The following is an 18,039-nucleotide window of genomic DNA, read 5'->3' on the forward strand; positions in this document are numbered from 1 at the left end:
TAACCCACCAGCACCATTGGTCTTTAGGACAGCCACTCAAAAACATTTATGATAGAGAAGGATTAGCCCCCAATTAGTCACATCTAACGAGGGACCTCCCTCTCCCACTATTCTGCAGGACAAACAATTGTAGCCAGGATCAACTCTCCCTCCAGATAACAGAATAACAGAAATATCTACTAATAGCTCTGCTGGCTGAAATTTCTTCCTCATCAGTTTAATGTCTAGAATCCTGAGATTCTTTTCCTTGTAAAATACTAAAGGGAAAATGAAGTGAAATGTTGCAAAAAAATATTTCATCTAAGATAATTTTTTAAAAGCTAGAGTCAAGTCCACACACTCATGGAAACTAAACAAGTCCCTACCCAATGATAACTTGGTCAGGGAAGAAATAAAGAAATTAAAGATTCTTCCATAATGTAATGCAAATGAAGGCACATCAGACCCAAACTTATGGGACACAATGAAAGCAGTGCTAAGAGGAAACTTCATCGTACTAAGTGCCTTCATAAAGAAACTGGGGAGATCCTACACTAGCAACTTAATAGCACATCTGAAAGCTCTGGAACAAAAATAAGCAAATGCACTCAAGAAGAGTAGTCGGCAGGAAAATAATCAAAGTCAGGACTGAAACCAACAAAGTAGAAAAAGGGAGAACTATACAAAGAATCAAGAAAACTAAGAGCTGATTCTTTGAGAAAATCAACAAGATAGATAAACCCTTAGCCAAACTAATTAATGGGCACAGAGACAGAATCCAAATTAACAAAATCAGAATGAAAAGGGAGACATAACAACAGAAACTGATGAAATTAAAAAAAAATCATCATATCTTACTACAAAAGCCTATACTCAACAAAACTGGAAAATCTAGATGAAATGGATGATTTTCTAGACAGATACCAGGTACCAAAGTTAAATCAGGATCAGATAAACTATTTGATATTCCCCCCCCATAACCTCTAAGGAAATAGGAACAGTCATTAAAAGTCTCCAACCCCCCCTCAAAAAAAAGCAAAGCCCAGGACCAGATGATTTTAGTGCAGAATTCTACCTTCAAAGAAGACATAATAACAATACTTCTCAAACTATTCCACAAAGTAAAAACAAAAGGAACACTACCCAATTCATTCTATGAAGCCACTTTGATACCTAAACCACACAAAGAGGCAACAAAGAAAGAGAACTTTGGACCCATTTTGCTTATGAATATCAATGCAAAAACACTTAATAAAATTCTTGCAAACTGAATCCAAGAACACATCAAAATGATTGTTCCCCTAGATCAACTAGGCTTCATCCCAGGGATTTAGGGATAGTTTAATATATAAAAAAAATCTATTAGTATAATCCACTATATAAACAAACTCAAAGAAAACATCACATGATCATCTCATTAGATGCTGAGAAAGCCTTTGACAAAATACAACACCCCTTCATGTTAAAAGTCTTGAAAAGACCAGGAATTCAAGGCCCACACCTAAACATAATAAAAGCAATATACAGCAAGCCAGCAGCCAACATCAAATTAAATGGAGAGATATTTGATGCAATCCCACTAAAATCAGGGACAAGACAAGGCTGCTCACTCTCTCCCTACCTATTCAATATAATACTTGAAGTTCTAGCTAGAAAAATTAGACAACAAAAGGAAGTCAAATGGATACAAATTGAAAAGGAAGAAGTCAAGGTATCACTATTTGTGGATGACAGTATGCATAAGTGAATGCAAAATTCTTCCAGAGAACTCCTACAGCTGGTAAAATTAACTCAAACAAATCAGTAGCCTTCCTCTATACAAAGGATAAATGGGGCGAGAAAGAAATCAGGGAAACAACACCCTTCACAATAGTCACAAAAAATATGAAATATCTTGGTGTAACTCTAAGCAAGAAGGTGAAAGATCTGTATGACAAAAACTTCAAGTCCCTGAAGAAAGAAATCAAAGAAGACCCCAGAAGATGAAAAGATCTCCCATGCTCATGGATTGGTAGAGTTAACATAGTTCACCTCAGTGGGAGGGGATGGGCTTGGTCCCGTGGAGGCTTGATGCCTGAGAGAAGGGGGATGCTAGAGGGGTGAGGTGGGAGTGGATAGGTGGATGAGGGCGTACCTTCTTAGAGGCAAAGTGGGGGATGGGATAGAGGACTCTTGGAGGAGGGAACAGGAAGGGGGACAACATTTGAAATGTAAATAAATAAATAAATAAATAGAGTCAGAGATTCCTTATCTTCATTTTTCACCATATAAAGTCCATTAATCCTATCACACTGATCTTATTTTTCTTAGTTTACTATAGCTCCATTAAGACATTGCTATGAATCTAGTCCATATTTGAGACTAGTATTTGGCCGGGCGGTGGTGGTGCACGCCTTTAATCCCAGCACTTGGGAGACAGAGGCAGGTGGATTTCTGAGTTCGAGGCCAGTCTGGTCTACAGAATGAGTTCCAGGGCAGCCAAGGCTATACAGAGAAACCCTGTCTCAAAAAAAAAAAAAAAAAAAAAAAGGGGGGGGGGAGAGGGAGAGAGAACAGCATTTGTTTCACAAAGAGCAGAAATAGCAAATGTTCTGTGTTTGCAAGGGGAGAAGCAAAGAAATACAACATACAATGATGGTATAGGCTTGGGGTTTTAGGTCCTGGGAGAAAACTTATCTAGCACGTTTGAGAGGAGAGATTCTCAGGATACACTGTCACAGATGAAGTAAATGAGCTCAAATAGAACAGCTGGGCAGTAGAAAGTCTCACAAGGCAGTGACGGTGATGTAAACATGCTGAACAGTTTTATAAACCTAGGGGAAAGCAGGTTTTAGGTTATTGTTAATTTGGTTATAATTACATAAAAGAAAATTGAAAATATTATCAATTTTGAGAAATGTCTAATTTGAAAAAAAAGACCAGGATAGTAGATGGGTGGAAGGATAAATAGATTATACAGATGCATGTTTGTAGGATGGGTATTTACATGTATACATATCTAAAACGTGGTGCATGGTTTATTGTTAGTATTGTGTTTCAATCCCAGTTGAATACTAAGAGACCTCGGCTTCCCCATTCTTTGTCTTTCTCCCTCCCCGACTTTCCTCTCTAGTATCTAGCCTGCAGTCTCTATCCTGCTCAACACCTTGCTTTCTCATAAGTTTGGTGCACTTTGAAAGGAAAGAAAACTGAATGAGTTATACATATATTATCAGGAGGAAATTAGTAATGAAATGGAAATTTAGCTCATTAAAAGCCCACTAAAATTTTTGCTTCAAGGTCCAGAGACTATGATAACATATTGTCTTCTGACATGTTAGCCTAGCTGTAACATGTAAGATTTCTCAGTCCCAGAGTCTTCAGAATCACTGGGTTTTAGAGCCACTACTTAAGAGCAGTGCTGGCCATCACTGTGCTTGCAAAGAATATTATTGGATGGATGGGATACTCTGCATGCAGATGCTCGGACTATAACTTTTGTCTCTTCTCAGGCCAGTCCGTTCTTGGCAGCCATCAGCATATTATATACATCTAGCTGTGTCTTTTGCGCTGTCGCTATGCGCATTTTTCTAGAAACAGTGGCAAGATAACAGCCAGAGCAACCAGGAGTAAGCAAACCATATTCAAATGCACTTGATTGACACTGGATTATATTCTCTTTATAAGCCTGCTGAGAGTCTTTGTCCTAAAGGCCGTTATGAACTTCCAAATAGTCTCAGTTTTTACAATATATTTGGCAAAATTACAGGGTTGGAAGAGGCAACTTAAAAATGAAATTCTTAGACCATTAGTCTGTGGACTGTGGTTTGAGAAATTATGTTCAAGCGCCAGTGTGTTACCCAGTATAATTTAGTCAAGACTTTCAGATTTGTAAGGCTTTTTCACTAATCCCGTACCCTCAAGAGAAAAGATAAATGGTTGATTTGTCATTTGTTCCCCTAAACTGAGGACTCTCTGGACTTGAAAAGAAACATGATAGCATTATTTTTCTCCTTCCCAAGACTTAAGGCTACCTCCCTTAAAAACTCCCTCCTCGGCTATAAGTATAATAAAGAATATTTAATAAAAGCTCATAATGGGCCAATAAGCACAAAAAAAAGCCATCTGCTGGCTCGACTATAATTATTCTCCTCAATTGTAGATAAAGGATCTAATTCATGCTGAATTGAGGCATGTGTTCAAGACTGAGAGGAAAGCTGCTGGAACACAAGCCCTTGTCTGAAAGCTAGCATCTCTCAGTACCTACTCCTTCTCGGCAGCCAGTACCAAGCCCCTCCGGTGTCTGTGACTGAAAATTGTCTGCTCAGGACCTTTCCGTTTCCCCCACCTCTGTGCCTTAAGTACAAATTAGATACTTCATAAGTAATTTTTTTGGTTTGTGACAGAAAAAAAAAAATCCAGAAAGATCAAGATGTTGGCAGAAGGATAGAGGAGACAGACTGGATGTCGCTTCTCAAACAAAGGCTGCGTGCATCTTGTGTCTGTGTAAGCTGCTCCAAACTTGAAGGATCCTAGAGGCACACAAAAGACGCGTGAAAGGGGAAGAGCAACCCAGCCGACCGAGAAAAGCCTTCTTGTGTCCTCTCCTTCCAACTTGGACCCCAGTGAATGCCATTTGTTTAAATAATGATCAGAACATAATAGATACGATGAGGTTGCCAAGAGCCCGGTCATTCAGTTCTGTTCCGCTAAGAAGGGAGAAGAGAAAGAAAGAAAAATCTGCCTTGATGCAGCCCCGGGGAATGGTTCACTGGGCTCAGATTGCTACACTCTTATGTTTAAACAGGAATCCCCAGGTCATTCAGTTATAGGGAATAAAGAAGATGGTAAACAGACAGGACTTCTCTCCTTTTCAGATAAATGAGGAAGTGAACAGAGTGGGCTAGAGAAGACTCCTAACTACTCCGCACTTATCAAAACTGTGCCCGAATGACACCCCTTTTCTGTTGCTTTGCAGGGTTAGGGAATGGGGAGGGTATTTTGAATGGCAGAGACCAATAAGGCTTGGGAATGGGATCTTTGACATTATTAGATTGTGGTTTGAGGTTCAACTCTTTCTCACTCAGATTGCCTGACTGTGATCAGGTAAATATTACTTCTCTGAGCGTTGGTGTCTTTACCTGCCTCAATGGAGAAAAGATCCACAGACTTTATAAAGATTGAATGATTTACTGCACCTAAGAACTGTAGGAATGGGAAGACATTGTTCATCCCTGAAGCCAGAATTCCCAACTAGCAAAACCTGTCTTCCTCCCTGACTCCTGTCCAAGTTAAGACAGCTCCTCCTTTCATCTTTAGCCACATGTCACATTAAAAACAAAAACCAAGGACAGAGGATGTAGCTGAGTGGTACAGCACTAGCCTGGCAAGTACAAGACCCTGAGTTTGATCCCTGACACCACAGAAAAGCAAACAAACAAACCAAAAGCATGCCATAGTTAAATGCAGTACAGTTCTTGTTCTTCACCATGTTCAAAAATCCACAGCTGCCAGGCGAGCACCCTAAAGCCTGGCATTCTAACCTACATAGGCAGAAACACATGACCTTAACTTTCATTAGAGGGAATTAAATTGGAATAATTCAGAAATGCCCATTAAGGAATGGTCCTATATCAAGCTTTTCTACATAATTATCCCATAAAACAAAAACTTGAGAAAGAATTGATTGATGGGTAGTAAGAAAACCACTCTCCCTCCCAGCCCACTGTGGTGGGGCTCCCTTCTTCTCACAAAGGAACTGAAGATGGCCAGGCTCCACAGGAATAAATAAAGATTGTGTTATTCTCTTTCTGCCTTCTAAAACTTTCAAAGAAAGAACAAGATTTATTCACTAAAGATTAGGACATGTTAGTCTCAGAAATTCGATCTTGGCCTGATTTGGCTAATTAATTACACTGTTTTAGTTCCCTTTCTTTTTTCTTGCCTAGCTGAAATTATTTCCATGCTGAGCCCATGAGTGTTGATCTTGAAAAAAGTGTAATTGAGAAATTTTGGTCTTAATGTGAGGCCCTCAGAACTTAATCACAGGGGTACAGGCCCAAAAGGCTCTTAAAGCAAGTTCTTTCATTTTTTTTCATACAAAGAACTTCCTGGGACATAGAAGGCATTAGGCAGACTCAGCCCTGAATCTCTCCAGTACAAACCCAGACAAACTTTTTTTGTCAGAAGGCTTCTCATGCAGGGAATGGAGTCTCTTCCCACAAGGCTGTCACAACTCCTGCTATTCCTCCCTCTGTAAAAAGGAAAGCTAAGTGGTTAACAGTCTGCTCTTCCTGTGTTTAAAATAAAAGTGTCACCAACACACACACACACACACACACACACACACACAAATGAAGTAGCTGGAAATTCCCTAGTTGGAAAGAGAAATTCACAGGGTTTATTTTACATTCTCCTACTCTTAGGAAAAGGAGGGAAAGGAAGAGTGGAGGGAAAAAGGAGAGAAGAAAGAAAGAAAGAAGAAGGAAGGAATGGAGGGGGAAGGAAGGAGAAAGACAGAAAGAAAGAAAGAAAGACAGCGAGAGAGACAGACAGAAAGAAAGACAGAAAGAAAGAAGGAAACAAGGAACGGAAAGCAAGAGAGAGGGGGGATGGAGGGGAAAGAAAGGAAAAAGAAAAAAGGAAAGAAAAAAGAAAGAAAGAGAGACAGGAAGACAGGAAGGAAGGAAGGAAGGAAGGAAGGACAAAGAAGAAAGAAAGGAAGGAGAGAGAAGCAGAGACAGGGAGGGAGAGAAGAAGGTGGAGGAGAAGGAGAAGAAGGAGAAGAGGAGAAAGGAAAACATCAGGTTCTGATTCCTGAGGGAACCTCTGTGTTTCAGAGAGACACACACACAATTCTCTCTCTCTCTCTCTCTCTCTCTCTCTCTCTCTCTCTCTCTCTCTCTCTCTCTCACACACACACACACACACACACACACACACACTGAAAGAGGCCAAGGACAGGGCTATGCAGTCATCCAGGGGGACTGTTCAAAAGAAAACAAAGTTAAGACAGTAAGATGGGGCCATGCACCCAGCTGTGGTCTCAGAGAACATCTCTGGTGTGTAAAAAGAAAACGAAGAAACAGAACAATACTAAGAAAAGTGATCCTCCTGTCATTTAATTGCAAAGAAACAAATCAGCCTTGAAGCCATTCTGCCATACACAGGGGATCCTGTCAATTTGGGTTACAGTTCCTGTCTTATTATATGCTCTGAGTGGGCAAAATGGATCCATTTATCATTCCAAACTCAGTGCCTGTGGGCTTCTTCGGGACAAGGGGCCATTTTATAGACACTCTTGTCTTGATGGCAGACTTTATTCTTTGGCAAGAGTGAGAAGAGGAAACAGAGGCTATGAGGTAAGAGGATTCTTCTATCATGACTGAATTTAAATTCAGCCATACTATTTTAATAAATGTATGTTTTGTGCTAAATGTCTTCAGATAGTTTATGACCATTCTCTTGTATATAAGAGAACTAATATTCAGAAAGTCACCCTAAACCACATGACCAAAATGTGAGCTCCTGGGTTGGAGTTCTTTTTACACACCTTTCCCCTGTGGCTTCCACAAAGTGTAGGCCACTGGCTAGCAGCATCTGCAGCCCTGGTGAGTATGGAGGACCAAGGAGCCTCAAGTCCTGAATCAGACCCCCTTCAGTGCAGCATGAATATTAACAGGACACACCCCCTGGTAATTTACATGCATGTTCTGGCTTGCTAAGCTGGTCTTACCCACCATTGCTCTTCCAGCTGGACAGAATTCTTCCCCAGCTATAGCGTTCCTCTGCCTAAAAGAGCAGCTGCATAGGGTTTTGTAGAAAATCTGAGAAATTCATGCTTTTAGGCACATTAGGGATAAAAGGCAAGCTTCAGAGCAGGGTTTATAAACACTTAGAGTAAATTGCATGTGGAATAATAGTCCTAAGTATCCACTCACAAATGACAGGCTACAAGGACTTAGCTGGGAGAGGCCTCTTTGGTAACAGATTGTTGACAGGCAATTCTAATTTTCCTTAAGAAATACGTTTTTAATAAAGAAAATATCCAACAAAAAAAGAAAAAATACTTTTTTATTTTTAAGTTTATTTTAAAACATGATCAGGCCAATGAGAAGTGAGGAAAGCGTTCCATAGGAAAGCAGCAAGTTGAGTTAAGGGACCCAACAGAGTATCACTGCGGAGACTTTCTTCAGTGCCAATGGGAAGCATAGGGATCATAGTCTAATTCGGTCAGCCTCCTGCAGCCACATTCTTTCATTGCCTGGAAAGGTCCCGGGAAGTCATCTGCAAGCTTTCAAGAGGCTGCTCCACTCCCTACATCCCTCCCCACCCCCCAGGAGAATGTTGTTGGCCATAACTCTCTACAGTGAAGGTCTAAGAGATATGGGGCACTTTACCAACAACAAAACACTGTAGACAAGGAGTAATTTTGTTTACAACAAAAGGTAAAATCTCCAGATAGACATAGAAGAAACTAAACAAAAAACCTATAAATTTGAGCTGTAATACCAAAGACTCGAAGCACAATGTGGTTGGAGACAGAGTGAGGAGTAGGACCCATGGCCAGAAGATGAGCAAAGCTTTGACTGCTTAAGGAAAGCACACAGCTCTGACAGCTGTGAGACCGCCCCTGGGAACTCAGTGGACTGCTCCTCTTCCATATTCTGTTGTGTCCTTCCCTCTCGATCCTCATTGTAAGAGGTGTTGAAAAGTAAAGGGTACAAATGTAAGAGTTACCCTTCTGTGCTGGTCATTCCTCACATGCAGCTCGAGATTCATTCTGTGCCCTTCTCTGATCCAGTCTATGCCTTGAGATTTTGATATATTGGGATCATCCTGGTCCCCTTGCTCGTTGGTGTCTGTAAAATTTGATTAATGGCCTTTTTATATTCTAGGAGGAAACCCAGGTGAAGGTTGTATAAAGTAAGGACATGACTGTTTTACCCCATCAGGTCCAAAAGAGACTCGGACAAATGACTAATTGTGATTTCAGTTAACATACCAAAGCACATATGGCCCCCCAGGCTCTCTCAGCATCAAGCAAGTAGTTGTTAAAGAGCTCATGCTGGCATCCTGGCTCTTCTCAGCTCTTCACCCTGCCCCATCTAAATTTCTCCAGCTCTTGGCTTTCCTATCCCCAGGTTCTCATTCCTACATAACCCTGACTTTATAGTCACGCTCTCTCTACCTCTTGGTTCTCTTGGCTCTTGACCCTCTCTTGCGGCCCCCTTTCTCCTCCCCCAACTCTCCACCCTCACCCCCCACTCCATGAGAGGAGAAAGATACTGGGAGAATGTAAGAGAAAGAGAGAAAGACAAAAAAGAAGAGAGAGAGAAAGAGAGAGAGAGAGAGAGAGAGAGAGAGAGAGAGAGAGAGAGACCCAAGAGAGAAGATAAAGAGAGAGTCAAGAGAGAGGTGACCAAAAATGTACGATTTAGTTAGATGGAATTGCAGGGTTATGCAGAAATGAGAAGCTGGGGGAAGGGAAACCCATAATCTAGGAAAGTTTAGGGTAGGGGACAGTGAAAAGGGCCGAGAGGAGCTGCAGTCACTGAGTGTGCCTTGATATGTGAACAGCCATCAAAGGCATCCATTGATCCGAAGTCTTGTGGACCTGACAAAGGTGAAGGTGTTTGCACCCTCATTTCCCCTTCTTCCCAGAAAGGGAGTATAGTGCTACCACTGAACCATATAATGCTAGAAGATAAACAGTGTTGCTGAGATATAAGAAGTGTGAATGTTATTTATTTAGTATTAGGTCTCCATATTGATCTTGCTGCTATCCACTGAAGATACAAATTTTACAACTTAAGAAATGGGAGTGATTCAGGGTATCACTCAACTTTATAGTTCCCAGATGAATGGTGGTAATCACCTGGTACCTAGGAACCATCAAATGTATGTACTTCTATGTGGCATACTCCAAAGAGGAAATACACTATTCGTCAATACCCAAGAACCATATGGAATCATCAAGAGATAAAAAGCCGTGTAAAAGCATTATTGAATTCACAGGTCTTTGTCAATCATCCATTGAGGATTACTTCGAATGGGTTTTTCTCTTCTTGCTGTTGCATTTTTATCATTTTGGGTAAGTTATTTCCCCTGCCTTTGAGTGGTACACCCCAAACAATTGAACCATTCACATGTGTTTAACATTTAACTAAACACCTAGAGTCAGGCACAAATGAAAAAGAAACATCTTTGTTATTGTTGGACACAGAAATCTTCCCCAGAGGCTCATGTTTTGAACATCTTGCTTTAAGCTTGTGGCACTATATTGTGTCCAAGGCTTGAACACATTAAGAGATAAAGCTAGTTTACCAATGCCACCCTGCAATGGCTTGGGTCTAGTGGTCTCTTTTTGTCTGTTGCCGTGTGAGTAGTGTAACTCCAAGCGCCATGGCTTAGCCTTTCTGGCCATGATAGACTGAAAACTCTCTGACACTATGAGCTGAACTGATCCCCTACTAAGCTGTTTTTTAACAGACATTTAGATCACAAAAGCACCTTTCGTAAATATTATTTACAAAAGTATACAAAAGTATTTACCTTTTGTAAATAACTCGCCACTTTGTGGCTCTCATGTTCTAGTGATGAAGGTATTTGTTAGAGAAGTCATTACTGGAATGCTCGTTTACATTTGTAACAAACACAAGGGATCAAAGTGTAAGGTGAGAGTGGAGATACGCCAGAGGACATGCCTGGAAAGCCTTCCCAAGAAAGAATAGGTTGGGTTGGAGAGGTGGCCCAATGGTTAAGAATGGCTTTTGAGGCCTGGCGGTGGTGGCACACGCCTTTAATCCCAGCACTTGGGAGGCAGAGGCAGGCGGATTTCTGAGTTCCAGGCCAGCCTGGTCTACAGAGTGAGTTCCAGGACAGCCAGGGCTACACAGAGAAACCCTGTCTCGAAAACAAAAACAACAAAACAAACAAACAAACAAACAAAAAGTATGGCTTTTGCAAAGGAGCAAGCCCTAATGAGTTCCCAGCACCACATGGTGGCTCATGAATGTCTGTAACTGTAGCTGTAGGGAATCTAACACCTTCTGACCAACAGGAACTCACATAGTTGTACACTACATGCGTGTAGGCAAAGCACATACATAAAATGAAAATTAGTAAATTTTTCAAAAGCCTATAAAGTATTTGAATGTTAACTTTTTTCCAACTTTTAAAATAGATTTATTTATTATAGTACTGTGTGTGTAATATGAATGTGTCAGAGAGTAGGATTCATATATGCCATGGAGTGTGTGTGTGTGTGGGTGGGTGGGTGGGTGGGGGGGTAGGTCAGACAACTTTATGGAGTTAGTGTTTTCCTAACACTTTAATGAAGGTTGTAGGGATTGACCTCAAGGTATAGTAGCAAATGCTTTACCAGCTAAGAAATCTCACTGATTCCAAGATGTTAATATTTCTAAAAGAATCCATTTTACCATAATTTGCTTCTCACTAAAATATCAGTATTAATTTTTATTTTTATGATAAACACCAAGATACAAAAGTCTTGAAGAAAAAAGAATTTACTTGGCTTGTACATACTGTTTATATATGAGGGGAGCCAGGGAAAGACCCTGCAGGTAGGAACTGAGGCAGAGGCCACGGAGAAACACTGTAGACTGGCTTCTTCACCATGGCCTACTCTCTTATAACAACTAAAGACCACCTGCCTAGGGGTGGCATAGCCCAGGATGAGTCGGGCCCTCCCTTGTCAATCATTAACCAAAGCAGCACAGACTTTGCCCAAATGCTAATCTGATGAAGCATTTTCTCAATTGAGGTTCCCTTTTCCCAGCTGACATCAGCTCAGGCCAAGTTGACAAGCTAACTAGCACACCGGAGGGCACTGGCCTGGACTTCTCCATCAAATGTATCTTGAACCTGTTATTCTGTAAACAGCTCAAAAACTCCTCCAGGACTTTCTCTAAGACTTGGGCAAGAAAATACTTTAAAATTATCCACACGTTTGTTTTCCCTCTGAATAACATAACTGTATGAGGTCACTGCCAGCTGGAACCGTTGTGAGCTCTTCCTCTGTTATGCCCAGAGTTATCAAAGCTATGAAGTTGAATTTAACTTACTCTGCAGGATCCTTGACATCCTCTAATGTTTAGAGGAAAGAAAGCTTGTACATATTGAATAAAGGTAATCAATATTGGCAAAAACCTTGGCAATACTCTAATGACACATAAGTGAATACAATGATCCAAAACAGTCAGAAAATGATGAATGAGCCCCTATTAGCGAAGAGTCCCCTGTTGTTTGTGAAGAATGCTGTAAAAAAAGAAGTGTATGTAGAGGGCCCGTGATGGGAAATTGATGGGCCTGTTTGACTTTCAGGGGAGATGGTTCTTTGTTATTTGCTTATGGGTAGTGATTTCTTTTCCAATTTTAAAAAATTATATTGGGCATCAAGCCAGGGTCTTCTTCCATATGACAATCAAACCTTCTGCCAGTAAAAAATGATTCCATTTGTTTGGCTGTACTGAAGGCCAAACTCAGGTTATTTCCCATGCTAAGAAAGTTCTTGATCACTGGACCTCAAACCCAGACCCTTTTTTTTTTTCTTTTTCAGACAGTCTTTGCATGTAGACCAGGCTATCCTAAAATGAATAATCCTCCGGCCTCTCCCTCTCAAGTTATACACATGTGCCTCCACATCCAGTCCCCCCCCAAAAAAAAAGATTTGAGAAAAATATGTGCTTGATGGCATGGAGACTTCATTCCAAACACTGCTAAGTCTAAGCTTAGTCTCTGTTATTTCAGAGGCCAGTGCTCCTTCTTATTACTGTTTAAGCTACACTGTGCAACACTGGAACAATCAGTTGACCTTGAGGTAGGATGCTGATGTATCAGGTCCCTCATTTTTAAAATTAGGATAACACTAACACTTTCTCTGATTTCAGGATATCAAAATGGGACAGGCATGTAACAGTTTACTACAGGGCCTTGCTCATGGCAAAGCTTAAACACTACTGGCCACCATTATCAGGACTGTATTGTGGCAGGTAAGGATGGAGTCACATGCAACTACTACGGGGGCTGGAACCTGTCCAAGATTTACAGAAGGAATGAACAATGATGTTGGAGCAAACTGTAGGTCTTCACAGTTCAAAAGGTTTAGAATTCAGACTGGCCACACATGACCTGGACTCAGGTAGGCAATTTCTGTTCTCCATCCTGTCCGCCACTTGAATCTCTCCAGTCTTTACTCCAGCCCTCTGGCAGACGGCTAGTGTAGGCCTCTCCCCCGACCCACTTTCATTCCCTGGGGACTCATCCAAACCTTTCAATAAACCCAGCTTTACCCTCTCTCCTCATTGCTTTGCATCAGCCACCTATACACAGAAACACTATCTACCTGGCATCCCCAGTGGCCACACCTGACAGGGTCTCAGTTAGGTGAATCACACTATTCTACTGCTTCTTTAGGATCTCTCCATTCTCACCCTCAGACTGACAACAACCTTCATACAGGTGACCTTTCTCCCACTGCAATTCCATTCACTGGAGAGTATGATTCTTGGCAGACCCAGGGTCCCCCTAGAATGTTCATTCCTGTCTCTCCAGATAATCCAAATCTTTACTGCAACATACTTGTAGGACACCCTTCCAACTGTACCACCAATTCCCTGGGGAATACCACTTCTAGGTGAGAACAGGACGCCCTTAGTTCTGTCCTTAAGCCCCTGCCACACTTTTGTTTTTTAGCCCTCCTCTATCCCTGACTGCTGTCCACTGACTTACAGAAGCACTTCCTGTCAGGTGACTCACACTCTAAGATCCAGAGGGGGCAACAGAAACCAAGAAACAGAACATCCATCAAAAAACCCAAGACTAGATATCAACACCCTAAATCACCTCAATCATTCCAAGCCCAGATGCCTACACATCAGCAAAAAGACATTATCAAGAACAGCTAGAACAATACATTTCTGCCAGAATCCAGTAATCTTACTGTATTAGACCCTGAGAAACATAATATAACTAAAGCAAAAGGCAAGCACTTCAAAATAGCAATTGTGTCTATGTTCAGGGCCCTTAAAAGGTGCATGAATAAATCCCTTATTGAACTCAATGAAAACACAAACAGTAGAATCAAATAATGAAAACATTTCAAGACATAAAAATAGAAATAAAATAACAAAAGAAGACCCAAACTGAGATAAAACTATAAATGAAAATTTTAGTAAGTCAACCAAAACCCTCTGAGATAAGCCTCACAACAGAGTAGAAGACATGGGTGAGCTAATTTGAGGTGTTGAAGACTAGGTACAAGAAATGAATATCTCAGCCAAAGAAAATGTTAAATCTTAAAACATCCAGGAAGTCTGAGTCACTATGCAAAGACCTAATTTATGGATAATAAGAATGGAGGAAGGAAAAGAAATCCAGGTCAGAGGTACGAAAAGTATTTTCAAAATAGTTCTTATAACAAAATTTCCCTAACCCAAAGAAGAACATGCCTGTCGAGGTATAATAATTATACAGAACACCAAATAGACTGAACCAGAAAATAAAAGAAAATCCTCATGACACATAATAATCAAAACACTAAATGTACAAAACTAGGAAAGAATGTGCTGCAAGGGAAAAAGACCAAGTAGCATACAAGGCAGACCTATCAGAATAACACCCGACTTCCCAGTGGAGACTCTAAAATCCAGAAGGGCCTGTATTGCTGTTACAAAAACTCCAACAGACTACCAATAACAGAACCAGTAGGGAGATGGCTTATCCCCATCTCTCCTTCTGTTTCTCCAGATCCAATCCACCCAGAACCATCCTTAACTCTGTAGCTTCTGTTTCTCCAGATCCAATCCACCCAGAACCATCCTTAACTCTGTAGCTTCTGTTTCTCCAGATCCAATCCACCCAGAACCATCCTTAACTCTGTAGCTTCTGTTTCTCCAGATCCAATCCACCCAGAACCATCCTTAACTCTGTAGCTAAAAACAAAGCAAAACAAAACAAAACAAAACAAAACAGACAAACCCTTTTGGTCTCCTTTCCCTCTCTCTTCCTATCCCAGCAGATCACAAAGATCTCCTCCTCAAACATCCTTCCCCCAGATCAAACCAGTAAGCAAACTGAAGACCTTCATTCACCACTCCCTCCTCTGCTCCAAATACAACCCCCTTGTGATATCCTTAGTGTTGCAACAGAGCACCAGCTGCCCGTATCTCGTATGAATTCCACAGACTTTCCCTTAATCAATCTCCCTCTTTCCACGAATTGCTTTATTCCAGCCTCCAATTCCAGGAGGCACTCCTGCTAACCCACAGACTACTTCTGCCAGGGGTAGGCTGTCTGGAGATACTGCCCTCTCCACTCTTCCTCCTAATCCAACCCCCAACTCTCATCCCCAAAGCTATAGCAGACCTTCTGGGGTGACCTATTTCACTGCCTCACCACATTCCAAGGAAACCAAATAAGCAGGTCCTGGTTGAACACTCTCCACCGCTCTCTTCTCTTCACTTCAGATTCCTAGACTAATTACATCCCCAAATTTCAGCTCCCACTATGCAGAAAGACATTTTACCTGGAATACCACATGGCCACAACTATTAAATCAAAAGACACACAGCCATCACACTCTCCAAAATTCCAACACAGGAAAAGAAAGCAAGGAGCAGAACACCCACCCAATAAAGACAAACCCAGAAACCAGCATCTAGACCTATAATCATCCCAATCCCAGATGCTTAGAAGTCAGTGTAAAATCAGTAACAGCCAGTGTGATGTGGCTCCACTAAGCCCAGTTATACTACCACAGCAGACCCCGAATATTCCAACATGACTGAAGCACAAGGAGAAGACCTAGAAATCACCTATATGAAAAAAAAAAAAAAAAAGATGTCCTTAAAGAAGAAATGAATAAATCCAGGGAAACACAAACACAGTGGAAGGAAATGAAAAAAACCTTCAAGACTTAAAAATGAAAATAGCATCAATAAAGAAAATCCAAATTGAGGGAATTCTGGAACTGAAAACTTTAGGAATTCAAATAGGAACTACAGAAACAACAATAAAACAAACAAGTAAATAAAAACATGATAACTGAAATCATCCTGAATAATGAAATAACTGCTAGAGGTGTCACCATCCCCAATTACAAACTATACTACAGAGCTATAGCAGTAAAAACAGCATGGTACTGGCACAAAAACATATGTGCTGACCAATGGAATTGATTTGAAAACCCAGACATAAATTCATACATCTATCTACACCTAATTCTTTTACCAAGAAGCAAGAAATACATACTGGAAAAAAAAGGTATTTTCAACAAATTGTGCTAGTCAAACTGAATGTAACCGAATGCAGATAGATCCCTGCTCATTATCCTGCGTGAAACTCCTCTCCAATGAACCAAAGATTTCAATCAGCATCATATCAGAAGCACCAAAACTGTTACAAGAGAAAATGGGGAAAAGTAGCCTTGAACTCGTTGGTAAAGGAAAGGACTCTCTGAACAGGACACCACTAGCACAGGCAATAAGATCAACGACTAATAAATGAGACTTCGTGAAACTTCTGCATGGTAAACAACACTTTGGTATGGACAAATCTACAGGCTATGGAATGGGAAAAGATCTTTAACAGTTACACATCCGACAGAGGACTAATATCGAAACTATAGAAATAACATAAAGTGGATATCAAGAAAACAACCTAATTAAAAATGTGGTACTGAATAAATAAAGAGTTCCCAGAACATGAAACTAGATGACTGTGAAACACTTCTTAAAAGTCAGCATCCTCAGGCATCATGCAAATACAAATAAAAAAAAAAAAATACAAATCATGCTACACCAGTAAGAATGGCCAAGATCAATAAAACAAACGAAAGTCCTGCTGGCAGAGATGTCAGGTAAGGGAAACACTCATCCATTGCTAGAGAAAGTGTAAACTTGTACAGGAACTGTAGACAACAGTGTTGTGGATTCCTCGGGTACCCAGGAATAAATCTACTGCATGACCCGGCTATTCCCAAAGGACTCTACACAAAACAAACACAAAAATCTTTTCGTTGCCTATTGTGCTGCTTGGGATTTTTTGTTTGTTTTGTTTCTTTAACTTACTGGTCTTTTGCTTATATATTATGGTTTCTTATTTTGTGTTTTTCTGCTCTCTCTGTGTGTGTGTGTGTGTGTGTGTGTGTGTGTGCACGTGCTCTTTCTTAATTTCTTTGTTTGTTTGTTGTCTTTTATCCTGATTCATTAGTCTTTTGATTTGTCTGTTTGTTTTTTAAGAGAAAGAGAAAAAGAAAGCACAGAGTTGAAAGGATAGGAATGAGGGGATGGTCTGAGGAGAGAAGAGGGCAGGGAAACCATACAGAATGTATTACCAGAAAATAACTATTTTCAATAAAGAGATTAATCATCAAAAAAAGAAAAAGAAACAAAAAAAAAAGGAGGATTTGGAATTCAGAACTATGAAAGGTTTCTGTTTGTTTTCTAGTAATATTGTCAGAAATCCAGTTAGAAACATCAACAACAATAAATCACAACTCTGAAAAAAAAAAGAATTCCCTGGCATTACTCTAAACAATAACAGAAGGAGTATGTTTGTAACTATAGAAAATACCTTGACCCCACCACACCCCCAAGCCCTGGAACATGAACTTACTGAAAAAGAGTGGAAAGTCCCAGACTAAATGGGAACCCAAAGCTTCTCCATGACTGGTGCTTGGGGGGGGTATGTCCACTGGACTCCAGGAGAGAACAGTTTCTGTCAGGCAAACAACCTTCTTTTTTATAGGCCAAATTCCCTGTTGGAAAATTTCCTCTCTGGTTTTGTTTCACTTTTATGGGCTGTTTTCCAATGTTCTAGTTTGAAGCAGCAAAAGGGAGAGGGAGAGGACACAGGGCAGAAAGAAGGCCTCCAAGTGCCTAGCTGGGGAGTGCCAGGACAGCTGGGCCCGAAGGCTTGTGCCCAGAGAGGGGACTGGTGTGGCCGGGAGCCTGGGAGTTCAACCTCATCTGTCTGGTTTCTTTTAAAGCTCCCAGCAAAGGTCTGAGGTTTGGCATTCTTTCTTGATGTCTTCCATAAAATCAGATTATTAAGTGCAGA

General features: G+C 40.8%; 1 long non-coding RNA gene across 1 annotated transcript; it reads right to left on the reverse strand.

The window, feature by feature from the left end:
- Positions 1–8,083: 8,083 nt before the first annotated feature.
- On the reverse strand, positions 8,084–17,735 carry LOC143434327 (uncharacterized). Its single transcript, XR_013103747.1, has 3 exons — positions 17,596–17,735; positions 8,698–8,819; positions 8,084–8,221 (listed from the first exon to the last, which is right to left on the reverse strand). It is a non-coding gene; the product is annotated as an uncharacterized LOC143434327 (long non-coding RNA).
- Between the last annotated feature and the right edge of the window lie 304 nt (positions 17,736–18,039).

This window comes from Arvicanthis niloticus, chromosome 14, assembly GCF_011762505.2.
Source record: "Arvicanthis niloticus isolate mArvNil1 chromosome 14, mArvNil1.pat.X, whole genome shotgun sequence".
Classification (NCBI taxonomy): domain Eukaryota; kingdom Metazoa; phylum Chordata; class Mammalia; order Rodentia; family Muridae; genus Arvicanthis; species Arvicanthis niloticus.